This window comes from Melanerpes formicivorus, unplaced genomic scaffold, assembly GCF_026170545.1.
Source record: "Melanerpes formicivorus ecotype bairdi unplaced genomic scaffold, bMelFor1.0.p_v2 SCAF_6, whole genome shotgun sequence".
Classification (NCBI taxonomy): Eukaryota; Metazoa; Chordata; class Aves; order Piciformes; family Picidae; genus Melanerpes; species Melanerpes formicivorus.
In genome coordinates, this window is record NW_027142358.1 from 21,269,343 (window position 1) to 21,284,034 (window position 14,692).

Consider the following 14,692-nt stretch of genomic DNA (forward strand, 5'->3'; position numbering starts at 1 on the left):
CCTGGAATGGCCACCCTTGTGTGCTCTGCATGGAAGCTGAGCTGACATACATTATTCTTGTGGCTAAAACCATTTTGTTGCTTTTCAGAGGTGTGATATGTTGTCCACAAATAATTGAATGCTTTTCTTAGGAGTATGTGGAAAGAGCAGTTCAAAGACCAAAGCATTTTAGCTAACTACCCACACTAAAATTAGAAGCTTATTCCCAAATCATAGTTTGGTCTTTAGACAGGTTTTCTGAACATTTAGTAGTAAGGGATATTATGTACTCACATAATGGAGATATTCTGCATCAATCGAGGACAATGTGTAATCCAGAGATTTTTGAAGCTGAAGGGAAAAGGCAAGGAGATTAACATCTCAGGACATCGCAGACCTTGCACATGTATCAGCACCGCACTGGTAGGAGTCCCAGACCAACAAACAGGAGAGCCCACTACCTGAGATGATTATATACCTCCTACCCCATCATTGGTTTTCCTAATTAGGGATGATTAGTGCTTTTGCAGCTGAATCTAGTTAGATTTAGGCCCAGTTCTGAGGGCAACTGCTGTGCTCTCCGTCTCCCATTCCCTTGCAGCTGTTGTCATGCTGGTGAAGAGTGCGATGGGAAATTCAATGTGCTTCTGTGTTTGATACTAAGCTATGAGCATGTCTGTTTCAGAGCAGGGAAAGCAGTGCTATGCTTTATGCTCATTTTGAGCTTAACCTGCCATCCTTCTCTTACACATAGGTATATAAGGCATACTGAAAAAGAGACAGAAACAAAAATAGATCACTTGTAGATCTGATATAGAACTCTTACAGAAATATGAAATTATACTCATGCCTTGGCTTGTGAATTCTGAAGAAATGCAGTTGATTTTCCTGGGGGGGGATAACTGGATCTCTTTAAAAATTAATGTCTTTTTCATGTACTTTTTTTTTTCTTTCCCCATAATTAGTAATTATTTAAACATGGTTCTGTTCAGAATCTGACACTCTTGTGAAGTTGATGAGTCTGTGTTGAAAACACCAAGGTAAAAGCAAGAAGAAAGAAAAATGAAGACATTTCATATTACTTTATTTCCTCACCTACAGAGCTGTGTGCCTGCTAATCCATTGATATTTTACTTGTTTTTATTTAATATGCACCTTCTACATCTTAGATAATACCAAAAAGATTGGAAATTTATTTTGGTGTGGGGGTTAATACCTGCTTCTGAGTGTTTTAACTAGGAGTGTGGCTTACATATCAAGAGTGGAAAATGCCTCAGCATTAAAACCACAATAAGAACAATTTTAAAGCTGATTATTTCCATAAAATATTTATATACATTTCAAAACTACATTAACTGCTGATGAAAGAGCTGTTTTTACTGTTATGTGGTAGCAGAGTACTCCTTATTCAACCATGACTCTCACTGAAATGTAGGAAAAAAATTTCTGAGTCAAAACAGCAGGATTCAGACCCAGGGATTTTTCTGTAAAGCCCTAGAGCCAAATACTTGATTTAAATCAGGCCAGAAAAACTGAAGTCAATAAAATGCCAGCGACTTAAGTTAGCTCTTATTTATTGCTATAGCACCCATGCTTACTTCTATGCCCCCATTGTAATCACTCTCCACCATTCATTAGGTGCATACAGAAAAACTGTCACAAAGCACTAGCTCACCGCTCTTTGTAAAACTCTGAATATCAGATTTCCCTCATTCACAAAACAGGATCATGGTCTGACTGATAAGGGTGGAAATAAGGATTCCTACCACTCAGCCCCATGCTGCTCCATTGGGATGAAAGAGACAAAAATCAAGACTGAAACCAGAGATGATTTCGGCTCCTCTGTGCATTACCTGTTTTGTTGCTTTGAGGTGCAAAATGCAGGGAATTTTAAGGTGTAACTTTGGTTCTATTTAATAACGTGAAACCTCCTAGTGTCATTTCTAGGCAGATTCTGTGACATTCCCTCCTGAGTTGCTTTAACTTTTTGCTTTCATTGTTGTTCCACTCAAAACTTATTTACATCAAAATTTCCTGCACATTATTTATGCAAAGCAACAAATTACTTCAAAGATAGAATGAGGGTAATGCCTATGCTGTGTCCAAACGAGTGGTGTGCTGCAGACTGATGGTGCAGCTGTGAAGTGGATCCCCTGACTGCCCTTTGATTCAGTTCTCAGTCTGGTTTGGTGCCCCCAGAGCAGATTAATTTTGGAAGGAACTCAAGTGATTGTTCTATGCCACAAGCCATGCAGTCCAACAAGCTCCACTGCCCCGATATGGCTCTCAGTACTTGCCTAGTAGTCCTTCCTTCCATAAAGCTCTGAAGCACAGATCCTAGAGGCATTTATACCCCAGGACAAGATTATATCTCATTTGGAGTAAAACCTCCCAAGCCATATATGACATACATATATAGCAATACTGCATGAATTATTTCAGTCAGCTGACCCACACAAACTGGATTTCTGGTAATACAGAAGAAACCACTATCACATGAGTTTTCAGGTTCCTTCTCCAGAACCTCCAGTGAAACTCAAATTTAATTCATAATGGCCCTGCTAAATTCATAAAGCAATAACAAAAAAGTTCCTCCTGACTTACACTCCGTGTAGGAATTTCTACCCAGGTAGGCTGCTGTCGTCTTTAATTTTGTCTAAGTGCTTTCTAATAGTACCAAGATCTAAATTTAATAAATTGATCATTTATCCTTTACTCTGACTTCTGCTAATTTTGAAGGAACAAGAAATAGTAAAAAATATAGAGTTATGATTATAATCTTCCTTATCTTTTTTGTTTTCTACCCCCTGGAGACACACTACCAAAGATCTTTTCTTGTATCCCACTGCAGCACAAAGAATTACTCTCAACTATGCAGCACGTGACATTTAATTTCTTAGGTATTTACTACTTTAAATAAAGAGACCACAGCTCCAAAAGAAAATCTAGAACACTTTCAACCTGAAAATAGTCTTACTTAACTGATAGAGTCATCTATGACATGGGCTGAAGTACAAAACCTTTGGTCTAAGTCCATGAAGTAATGCTCTCTTTCTCAAAAGTGCTTTTTGTTCGATGCTAGCCTGTTTTTTCATGAACACATCACACTGAAAGATGGACAGATTGATTGTAAATAAATGAGTCACTATGTAAGAAAGATGATTATTCTAGTAATTAAGTGCTATAAACCAGGGGGAGGACAATGGAAGCCTCAACTTAAAAAGGTTCTCCCCCTTTTCAGTCCATCTAGTTATAGCTGAATCAAAACTACAATCCTCTAGGTGTGTTTCAGTGTGTTGGGCTTGATGCTGTGTCATCTGCTCTAGGTGATCCTGCTCTCTTGGGGGGTTGGACTAGATGACATTTCAAGGTCCCTTCCAACCACTATCATTCTGTGAATCTGTGCTTTTGTTATTCTGATTAAGTCAGCATAAGGATGACATAATCCAGCATTTTGTCCAGCACCAATGTTTTGGATGTGGTATAAATTCCACTGACGTGAACTTGTTTTCATTGCCTTTATCATTGTTTTCCATGTGATTTGAATCAAAGCATTTCTTACTGCCTTGAGATATTATTGAGCCAAGATGCTATATAGATACTTTAAAAGTCAAGACACTTAAAAGAATATCTTCTGAGCACAACAGAGCTGGGTTGCTCTTTTTTCTTATTCAGATACATATCTAACTATTATTTTTTTTTTTAATTTCACTGGCAGTTCACTTGTTTAACGTTTGAGTCAAGGAATGTAATGTATTAAGATAGATTGATTCAAATTTGTTGATTTCATGGAATATCAATATTTGTAATGTGCAAGGGTAAAGATACACACCTAAAGATATGTTCTCTCCAACATATGTATTAAATTGTCTTTTTTTATTATTCTGTATCCCTTGTAAATGTGAAAACTTTACAGCTGTCAACTTAGCTGTAGACACTTCTAGCTGAAATTTTGTATTTACTACTTTTTATTGAAATTGAATGACATGTAACTTAATTTAAAGATCAAATCCCTGTGCTCCCTCTCCCAGTGACTTTTTGTACTGTGAGATTGCTTCTACTAATGCTTTCCCCAGAAATGGCCTAGATAAAGAAAATAAGATCAAGATGTGGAAGCTTAAATGAAGCCACTCATCCAACTGTCTAAACAGGCTTCATATTTTCAATCACAGTCAATTCATATTTACCAACCTTTATTTCCTAAGACACTTCATATGCATAGTTCTCACTAAAGCAAACAGAACATGTTGCACATCATCTAAGAGACAGTGTCAAACAAATTTCTCTGTACAAGTTCCTCTATTAATCTAGTAATCATTCCTCAAGGCTAGAAGTTAGAAGCTCTGCTGCCATATGTTTATCTGCAGGGAGGAACCTTGAAGCTGAATTTGGTAGTCAGTACTTGATTCATTCACAGGAGAAGGCTTCACAGAAACACATAAGGATATGTAGTTAATACTCATGAAGGAACTGCTATGTTTCTCCTACTGCACAGAGCTGTCACCTTTGCTGAATCACTCACTATGATTGGACTCCCTTCATTAAACAAACCAGGTACCTATCACTCATTTCATTGCAGTTTGGGTTGCATTTTTATTCTTCTGAAATGACTTCTATAATCACCTTAGCTCTGTTAGATCTTTCTTGAATTCCTTAAAATATTTCTTAGAATCCATAAAGCGAATCGATGTGTATGGCAAGGAAATGGCTGAAATCCTCTTGTTCTTGCTACGCATGGCAGAGAACATGTTTGTCATTCTAAACAGCCTGTGTAATCTTGAATACAGTCGTGAAAAGACATGTGGATAATGGCTTGCACCTGAACAGAAGGCATTAAGAGAACTAATGCTATCGCAGAAAGGAGTCAGTCCATGGAAGAACAGACAGACGTGTCAAAGGCAGGCTCCAATACATCAATGTATTTATAAGCATTTGTCTGCAATGAGGAAAGCCAGCTGTGGAAAAAGGGACTGCTCCAGAAGATGCACGACAGGTGGGCTGCCTATACAGATCAAATTCACTGAAAACAGGGTGGAAAAAGTCACTGGATGTCACTTCTTTGCAGAAATCCAGCTGAGGGAGCAGTGTTCCATCTGGTGCAAAAGTACTCAAATCTGCAGAAGAGGAAATGTGACTGTTCACTTGGGAGAAGCTGAGACACACATCTAAATATGAAAAGCCTTTCACGAGAAAAGTAAAATTTAATTTCTTGCTTAATTTTCCCATTTTGTTTCTTTCTTTTTCTCATGGGTGTGATTTTCTTCATTATCACTGGCTATTCTGAAAACCATGAAATATCTAGAGCCTTCCAATTTTACCCCTAAGGGTCATGCCATCTCAAAAGGCATTTTATTATCATCATATGTAATTTCATTTTATCATTTGCTTGGCTCTAATTGTGATATGCATCTTATTCATTTTATTAATCCTCTCTTGTTCAATTTTCTTGTATATACTTGAAGTGACCTAAACACTTCCTGTTTGTCATTTCTTTATTCTACTCTGCAGCAGAATAAGAATTAGAGAATGTGACATCTTTTCTAACATGATGTGTTCTCTTTTCTTTGTCATATGCAGTGCTTTCCTGCAGCAATATGTAACAACTGTGACTGATTTCATAGCTTCATAGGATAGTTTAGGTTGGAAGGGACCTTAAAGATCACTTAGTTCCAACCCCCATGCCATGGCCAGGGACACTTTTGCTTTAAACTGCAGCCTAAATCTTCTTTAGTTGTCCAGCTGCCACCACCCTTTAGTTTCTGTATCTTGACATTTTCTCCAGGAACTTGCTAAACGATTCTCAAGAATCCACATTTTGAAAATTCTTCCCAATGTATCTTTACTATACTGTACTTTATTGATATGCAATAATAAAATATTGAGTCAGTAAATAAAAACAACTCTGAATTATCCATAACCATTAAATAAATTAAAATATTTCTTCCTTGCATATTGCTAGAGACTAATGAACTTAAGAAGCACATACTTGGCTTCAACCAAAATAATACTAAGTATCTCATGTCTTCATCTTGCCTTAAAAGAACCGTAGGGAACATGGAGACATAACCACCAAAATTTATGGTGGCACTGAGAGCATGTTACAGCTATATAATACCTTATTATATTCAAGATACTGTCATCAGCATGATACTTAAATCAGTTTCCTAAGCATCTATAATCATGGAATTTTTATGCCTTTAGCTATTAGCAGGTGAGACCAGTAGATGTGCCATTCAGCTGAGAGAAGATATGAAAAATACTATCTCATCAAGACCTATTGCTTCTGATTTTGTTCAGAAAGTTAAATCCTGGAAGGCTTAACAGCTTCCATTTGTATGCCAATTTATTGTAGAAGGCCAGTATCAGAGAAAACCAGAAACAAAAACTGTTAGCCAAGACAGTTATGTGTCCAGTGAGCGTCATGTTTCATTGATGAACACAAAGGAGAAGCATATGTGAATTTTTCCTTATTACTCTATTTCAGGCAGGACAAAGCAGCCAGTGTATCCAGCTTTTGCAGCAGCAAGGATGTTAGTCTTAGAAACCACTGTGATATCACATGAAAGATAGGAAGCAGTTTAGAAGCTGATGGCAAAGGAAAGAAGTCACACGACTTTCTCATTTGCAACTTCTGTGCCTGATAAGAACAATCTCAGGGCAATTCGTACTGATGGATGAAGTGTGAGTGATCCCACAGCCATGAAAATGGTTTCTCTCTCTCTTTCTGCCTCTCTTTTTTTATTTTTTTATTTTTTTAATAAAAAGGAGAATGTCATAAAATTGAAATGGGAAGATTCATCTCATGATAAAATCTTAATCCTCTTTCTGAACCATTTTGCTGCAGTTTATTATTTGCATTTTGTGATATTTAACTCAAAATGAGATATTGATTTATTTTAATCCCCAACTGAAAAGGGGCAAGCAGAGGGAATGGGGGAAAAGAAAATAAATTAATTATGTAAGATAACCCAACCATGCTTTGCAAATGAATAATGCTAAGCACAATGCTCAGGTGCTGGTGACCCTTAATACATTGGATTATAAAATTGCAGAGTTCAATGAAGGTTTTGGATTAGACTAACAGAGGAAGTGTTAGTTTTTGCTCGTAGTAATAGACTAAGGGAGAAGAATCTCTCAAGAATCTCTCTGAAGCTGAAAGAATGAGTCCCAGAAGAGATATTAAAATGGAGTATTGCTTGACCAAAGAAATACAACTGGTACTTTGCCCAGTGCTCAGTTTGACTGAAACCTAGGTGGGTGCATTTAACCAGGAGAGAACTCTTAAGTATGAGGTTAAGACTTCTAAAAACAGAGGGAGGGTGTTAACTGCAATTGGCAGGAGTATCTGGTGCATGGATAAATCAATATGCTTTCTTGTCTCTCTCTAAGAGCAGATGGATGAATCAGTAGAAGACCTGAAAAATTGGTTTCTTATTGACTAGGATTTCCAGGCCTTTAATACTAATTTTTGCCTTTGGTGTTATTCAATATGCTCTATTTCAAAATTAATTGTCAGTGAAATGAAATCCTTTGGGCAGTTTGATTTCAAAGCAAAAAATGCTTATTTAAAACAAACATTTGCACGTTCACTTTCCAGCAATTAGTTGAATATAAACATGTACAAAATCAACATTCACAAAGTAACCTGAAACTTTCATTGTGTGTTCACACAGGAGGAAGTCCTCACTCGAGACACTATTATTTATTTAAGCAAGACAAAGAGTAGAGTAAAAGACTGTGATTTCTGTCACAGTGGTAAAAACAGGTAAGCCTGGAGAATTAGACACATTGTTAATTGTTGCAAAGGGAATATCTGAAAAAGCTAAGAAATTTTCAGTGCTAGCCTAGTTGTTTTACCTGAGGAATAAATTTCCCCTTCAGCCTTGGATGTTTTTTTTTTCAGTCTGTGCCACTGAAGTCAGCCTAAGACTAAATGAGAAAAAAAAATTTTTAATTATACAAAAATTTATCTATTATTATTATTATTATTATTAATCTTTGAGCCAGGTGGATTATCTGAGGTAGTCAAGCCTCAGAAATAATTCAGTTAAAATTTTGTTTAAATTCCAAGTATAGAGGAGAGTTATTCTTTGTTTTACTCAAATTATTTCATTTAGCAAGCCAGGTGAGGTGAAGGATGAGTGACATCTATACTGTCCTGATACTACCCTGACACTGGTCAGAAATGCTACATACGGTTTCCACGTGCCTCATTGATCTGCAAATGCCTATCCCAGCTTATCGTACCAACCTATTATGTTGCCTTGCTGCAACATAGGTGAGAAGGAACCTGCATGGAAAAATCCTTCTGGAAGAGGTAAGGAGAAAGAGAACAATTGTATCTGTATTCTCACGTAATCCCACATATCTTGTGGAGATCAATAAAAGCCTTATTGCAACTGCTTAGAGTCATAATAGCAATTACAAGAATGTCGTTGAAGAGAAAATTTCCATCATCATCATGATTACAGTTCTTAAACTCAGTTTCAAACTGAATTTGTACTTCATTTCAAAAAATGTCCATTTGAAGGCATCTGTATTTGAATAATAATGCCAAATTCTCAATCCATTAAACCATTTACACCTTAAATAGTGGGATTTAGACGAAACTGCTTACACAAAACCTCCAGGTTATACTTGTGCCTTTTTTAAGAGCAAGAAAAACAGAATTCAGAGAGATCAAATAATTTGCTCAGGGAAACAAAACTAGTCCACTGCTGAGCTGTGAAGAAACTTATTTTGCCTAGTGGCCACAAACCAAGATGATTCTGTTAGCTTTATACAAACAAACTACCTTAGAACACAGTGCTTCATAAATAATTTTGTAAATGCAGACAACAGCATCATCAATAGGAATATATAAGGAACAGTAGACATAAAGGCTGACAGCAAATGGCTGTGGTTTGTGGGGGTGGGGGAGAGGGTGCTTCATGTCAAAATTTACAATTTTCTAAAACAAAATGGAAAGGTAATATTCATTTCTTACACCTCTCTGTCTATAACATTACCTTATCTGGGGTATAATTTCTATTTATAAAAGATATGACATTAAATAAGGTGATAAAAATCTGTCTGTATAATGAAGAATCAGTTACTCAAGTGTAGATCCCAATCATAATACAGGTATGAAACCAGCGCTTGATCTGATCTGTTTGCCAACACCTAAGTAAACATGTAGCCATAGCACTGTATTGACATCTTCTCTTGGATGATAAGGAAAAAACCCAACTATCCAAAAAATAAACCAAACCAACCAAACAAAAAACACAAACAAACAGAACAAACCCCCCAAACCAGAAAAGCTGATTTGGTTGTTGATGGTTTGTTTATAGAAATAAGGCAAAGTAAAGAATTAACAAATAATTTTCTAGACTGCTCTTTCCTTGATATTTGTGCGGGGCAAACTCATGACCAGACTAGGAAAAATAAAATCTCTGAAACACTTTTTCCCCATAAAAATCTGGGAAATTAAAACACATGTGTCTATAGATGGCTGGATTTTGGTTTCCTAGCTATGTAAAAGGCTTCTGGCTCTGTGTTATGAAATCAGAAGTCTAGTTAAAGCATGGAATACTTTTATTAGAATGTTTTGGCTTTGAACATACCATCTGATGGAAAAACAATAATTCTTCCAAATTCTGAGAATCTCTTCCACAAAATATTTCTGTCTTATTGTTCAAAGGAAGAAGTTACACAGATCCTTCTCTCTCCTATCTGCTTGTGAGCAGCAGCAGGGAAGAAGGAAAATAAGACCACTGCACCTTTCTCCACGCCATGCTACTCCAGTCCTAAAAAGAGGAACGTGCTCTCTGCTGATAAAACAGCCTGTTCCTTTCTCTCCTCAGAAGGCCAAAAGATAATAGACTTTTCTTGAGAGGAAAAAGATACAAATTCTGCTAGGGGAAGGTGCAAAAGAAAAGTCCTAAATATCAATTCTTAGGTAAAGCATAGAATTCAAATTAGGATCTTTAATCATGGGGACCATTGGTTAAACCTGGATTTAAAGCATTCAGGGGTCTCCAGGTGACTCTGTCAAGAGAGCTATTAATAAATGATGGGTTTCTCAGATACAGTACACAGAAACACGAAGCTGCCTGCTGCTCATCTCCACACTGCTGAGAGCAAAGCATATTTACACAGACGGTTTTTGGCACTTCAGAAGGGAAAAACCTAGGGTTTGTTCTGAAAAGTGAAATGTTTTGTTTCCAAATCAGCTGCTGATATCACTCTGTTCCTAGCAGTAAGAAAATGAGGTTTTAAATATTGACAATAATTCTTACATTCTGCATGAGCAGTAAGTGGACACACTCCTTTCTCTCCCCTTATCCTTTTCTGCATTAGCTTTTGCTTTTCATAATGATGTTTGTTTCCATTTAAAGAGCAGAAAAGATTAATATTTTCTCAGTCAAAGCAATATTTATATTGAATACCTCCTCTAGTTTGCTTCACAGTTTCAAATTGTCTATTTAGATTTATCTCCTTGCCTTCCTAATTCTCCATTTTGTTTAACCTGCAATACACAGGAGGCTAGTAGGATTTCAGAGGAAAAAAAATGAGCTGCCTAATGTAACCTGAGGAGGGTGTGGCAAAAGGGTACTTTTTGGCAAATTGATCCAAAAGGGATTATTTTTAAATCACCTTTTCAAAAACTCAATGGAATTATCCAGATGTCTGATATGTATCTGGTTTCACCCAACCTTTTAAAGACCCTTGCTTGCCTATGATATCTTTGTTTTGTAAAGGATACTGCAGCTTTGATATTTGTTTTATTTCAGGGTAAATTCCATACAAAGTTAAAGGTATTTTAAAGCTGTGGAAAAGATGTCCAGAAATCAGAAAATATTGACATTGTGGCTTTATAAATATCCTCTTCCATTATTGTTTTCTTTATTATTTATCTTTGCAGCCTACAGATGGAATATCTAAGAAAGTAAAACGCTTTCCCTTACATATGAGATTGGCCACTTCATGAAAATCGTATGTGTTCCTTTGAAGTCTACAATAACCATAGAATCATAGAATGGTTTGGGTTGGAAAGGATCCCCAAGGTTCATCTAGGCCAAACTCCCTGCCATTAGCAGGAGCATCCTTTGCAAGATCAGGCTGTTCAGAGCCTTGTTGAGCCTGACCTTGAAGAGCTCCAAGGATGGGGCCTCATCTACCTTGCTGGGACACCTGGTCCATTGTTCTACCACCCTTGTGGGAAAGAATTTTTTTCCTAATATCCAACCTTAATCGACTCTTCTCTAATTTCAAATCATTGCTCCTCATCTCATCACTACAGGCCTTTGTAAACAGTCCCTCTCCAGCCTTTTTGTAGGCCCCCTTCAGGGAAGGCTGCTGCTAGGTTTCCTGGGACTCTTCTTTAGGCTCAATAGCCCCAGTTCCCTCAGCCTGAACTCATAGGAGAGGTGCTACAGCCCTCCAATTAGTAAATCCTTCACATTTAATAAATATTCATGAATATTTGATTCTACTATCGGTGTGTCAGAAGGTGTGTCAATTAGATGTTAATCACATTTTAATAAGCATAGTTTGCACAAAGTTCATCTATAGTTAGCCTATAAGCACTAAACCCACTTATTTTGCCAAATATATTTGGTCTGTTTAACAAGACAGACATACCTCCTCTTTCAAGGATTTTCTTGTCTCCTTGTTCTTCAAGACCTATGTCCTTCAGCAATCGTTCATTCATTCCTACCCTTGACCATGGAGGCAAAACTATGATCCATTGAGTTTTCATCTTCCTAAATATTTAATAATTTCACCACTAATCTTATTCATACATTTTCTTCTCAAGATTCTTTGTGCAGCATATATTTTATACTGTTTAGCTAAACAATATGATAGTTGTGGGGACAGAACAAGGAGAAGTATTTCATAGAGAATGATAAGATTATTATGTAAAAAGCAGAGGCAAAATAAGTCTATTTATTTAAATTTTACAGTGTCCCACTTTTTTGCAGGAGTCTGAGCTAAAGAGGCTAAACCAGTGGCCATTCCCAGAACAATGGCCTTAGTTTACTTCACAAATGAGATGCAAGAGCCCCGGAGGCAGGGAAAAAACATGAGATAGGCCAAGGGGAGGTTTCAGTGTAATTAGTTCTGCTTACTGTGCTTTCAAATTTAGTGTGGGGTTCAACTCTTCCAGTTCACCTTAGAAAGGTAGCAGGGTCCTTCCTAAGCTGCCAAAAAAGATTTGGCTCAGGTACTAAGGGGCCTCCTGTGCAAGTTTACACATATCATTAGAAAAGCCATTTCCTTTTGCGTATGAGTCTAATGAAAGCGCAATTAATTTGCAGTTTGGTATAATTATAGATCTTGATGAGACAGATGAATGTGAATTCAGTATCAACTAGTGAGTTCATCATTCCTTGTATCATCCATTTCTCAATTATCTCTAATGGTTGTCTTCAAGAGATTTATATCTTGCCATTTTTCTGCTCACCTGTGGAACTGCACCACTAATTTGTCCTAAGGAGACCAGTTTTAGTGTCCCACACTGTGTTTCTGAAGATTAGGCTTCTAAACACTTCCACATTACCTTCAGATATTTCCACTTTAGATAAGATTTCCTTCCAACTCATCATACTCTCTTTTGCTTTCCTGGAAGCAGTGCCCCAATACTTGGCACTGGTGAGGCTGCACCTCAAATACTGTCTTTAGTTTGGGGCCTTTCACTATGAGAAGGACATTGAGGTGATGAAGCACATCCACCTTCTGTGGTGGCAACAAAGCTGGTGAATGGCATAGAGAACAAATCTTATGAGAAAGAGCTGAGGGAACCGGGATTATTTAGGCTGGAGGAGAGGAGCCTGAGAGGAAACCTCATTGTTCTCTGCAACTACCTCAGAGGAGGTGGTAGTGAGGTGGGGGTTGGTCTCTTCTCTTTAGTAACAGGTGATAGGAGGAGTGGAAATGGCCTTAAATTGTGCCAGGGAAGGGTTAGGTTGGATATTAGAAAAAATTTCTTTAGTGAAAGAATGGTCAGACACTGGAACAGGCTGCCCAAGGAGGTGGTGGTGTTCAAGAAATGTGTGGACATGGCAGATTAGGATGTGATTTAGTGGCCATGGTGATGATAGATCGATGATTGGACTTGATGACCTTAGAGGTCTTTTCCAACCCAAACCTTTCTCTGATTCTATAAGAGAACAGGCAGGCATTCCAGCACTGATATCTTCTCACTGCAAATTTTCATCCCCTTCCTATGAAATCTTACTCAGATACACATTAGACCTTAACCGTACAGCCAGTGATTTCTAAATACACTTCTCTTTTTTAATATTTATTACCATTTCCTAAATTTTCATTGGCATTTTATAGTTCTCTGATTTCTTTTTTTCATCTTATGGCCTCATACATAGTTCAACGGCAAAGTGACCTCCACTTTGTTTTTTGGGCTGTATATCACAGGCACCTTCTGGTTCTCTCATTGCTCCTTTTGATCATACTAATCTTTTCCTTACAGTTATGTTCTTCTGTGTTTTTTTCCCCACCAATCTCTCATTAGGAAAGAGATAACCTGAATCACTCAGCTACAAATAAAAAAATATTCCCAAGTTTCTAATCTCTCCTTCACTCTTCTTGTGGTCATCCCCAGATATTCAGGGCAAGGAGACATTCCACTTTAAAATGTGGAAGAAGTAAGCTCACATAATATGGTGGGTTTTCTGTGCTCATTCATCTTGCTGACTTTCATCTTGAAAGCTTTCAGGATTAACTGGGAACACTTTTATTTTTTTTTCATACTAAGGTAATGGAGGAAGCAGCCTTAGTAGAAACAAATCCTTTTCCATCAGAAGGAGAAGTGTTCATAATGGAGCTCTGTTTATCATCCTACAAAATAAGAAATATTGCAGGTGCTCTGTCAGCCACGTTGAAATGTTCAGAACCATTTATGCTTTGTCATTGCAACACCTACCATTATTTTCTGGACCAGGAAAGTATTTCAGTGCTCTCATGATAACTATTTGGTTATGAGCATTGTTAATTTTGCAGTGTTTGACATAACTGAGTTCTGTTAACCACCATAAATTGTGAGGCACTCCAGGTATCAATCAGCATCCTATCCAACTGGGAAAATGTTTTTAGGTATATATTTCCCCCCCAAATTCCATAAATATAATTTTATGAAATGCAATGTTTAGAGATAGGCAGTTTTGAACAGGCTGAAAAGGCATTAAATATATAAGGCAGATTGCATCTTCCAGTGCAAGAAAAGATACAGGTTTCTTTTCATCATCTGCTGATCAACTCTTATTGTATTGCAAATGCTGAGGTAACTTCATTCAGTTTTATTAGCAATAAGATGCATGCTCAAAACTACAGAAGACTGGGTAAAGATAAGGAGAGAGCAGTGCCTTTTCCGGAACAGAACTACTTGATAGGGCTGGCATTGCCCTGTCTTTCTTAGACAAACTCTGATTGATTTAAGAATAACCCTAGACCAGAAGCCACAGTATCACTCTACTCTTCCAGCAGCTGCTAGGAAAGAACATTTCCTATTCCACTTAGGAATGAGGCAGAAACAATAGCTTACAGGCTCATAGGATAATGAGATTACCCAGGGGCTCTCATAACATCCTTATTGCTAAGTGAGGGTAGCCCTTGAATGATATTTAGAGTAAAGGCTTATATGAAGAAATTCTGAACCCTAAAGTGCCTGACTACAGCACACCTACTTGGGTGAGATCTTACCCTTCTCAATGAA

The 14,692-nt window shown here is 37.3% G+C and overlaps 1 long non-coding RNA gene across 1 annotated transcript in view; it reads right to left on the minus strand.

Moving 5' to 3' along the window:
* Window positions 1-290: 290 nt before the first annotated feature.
* LOC137441977 (uncharacterized) overlaps window positions 291-14,692 on the minus strand; it is a 319,127-nt gene continuing 304,725 nt past the window's right edge. The window contains exon 3 of the long non-coding RNA XR_010987552.1: window positions 291-330. This is a non-coding gene — a long non-coding RNA (uncharacterized lncRNA). The remainder of the gene's footprint in view (window positions 331-14,692) is intronic.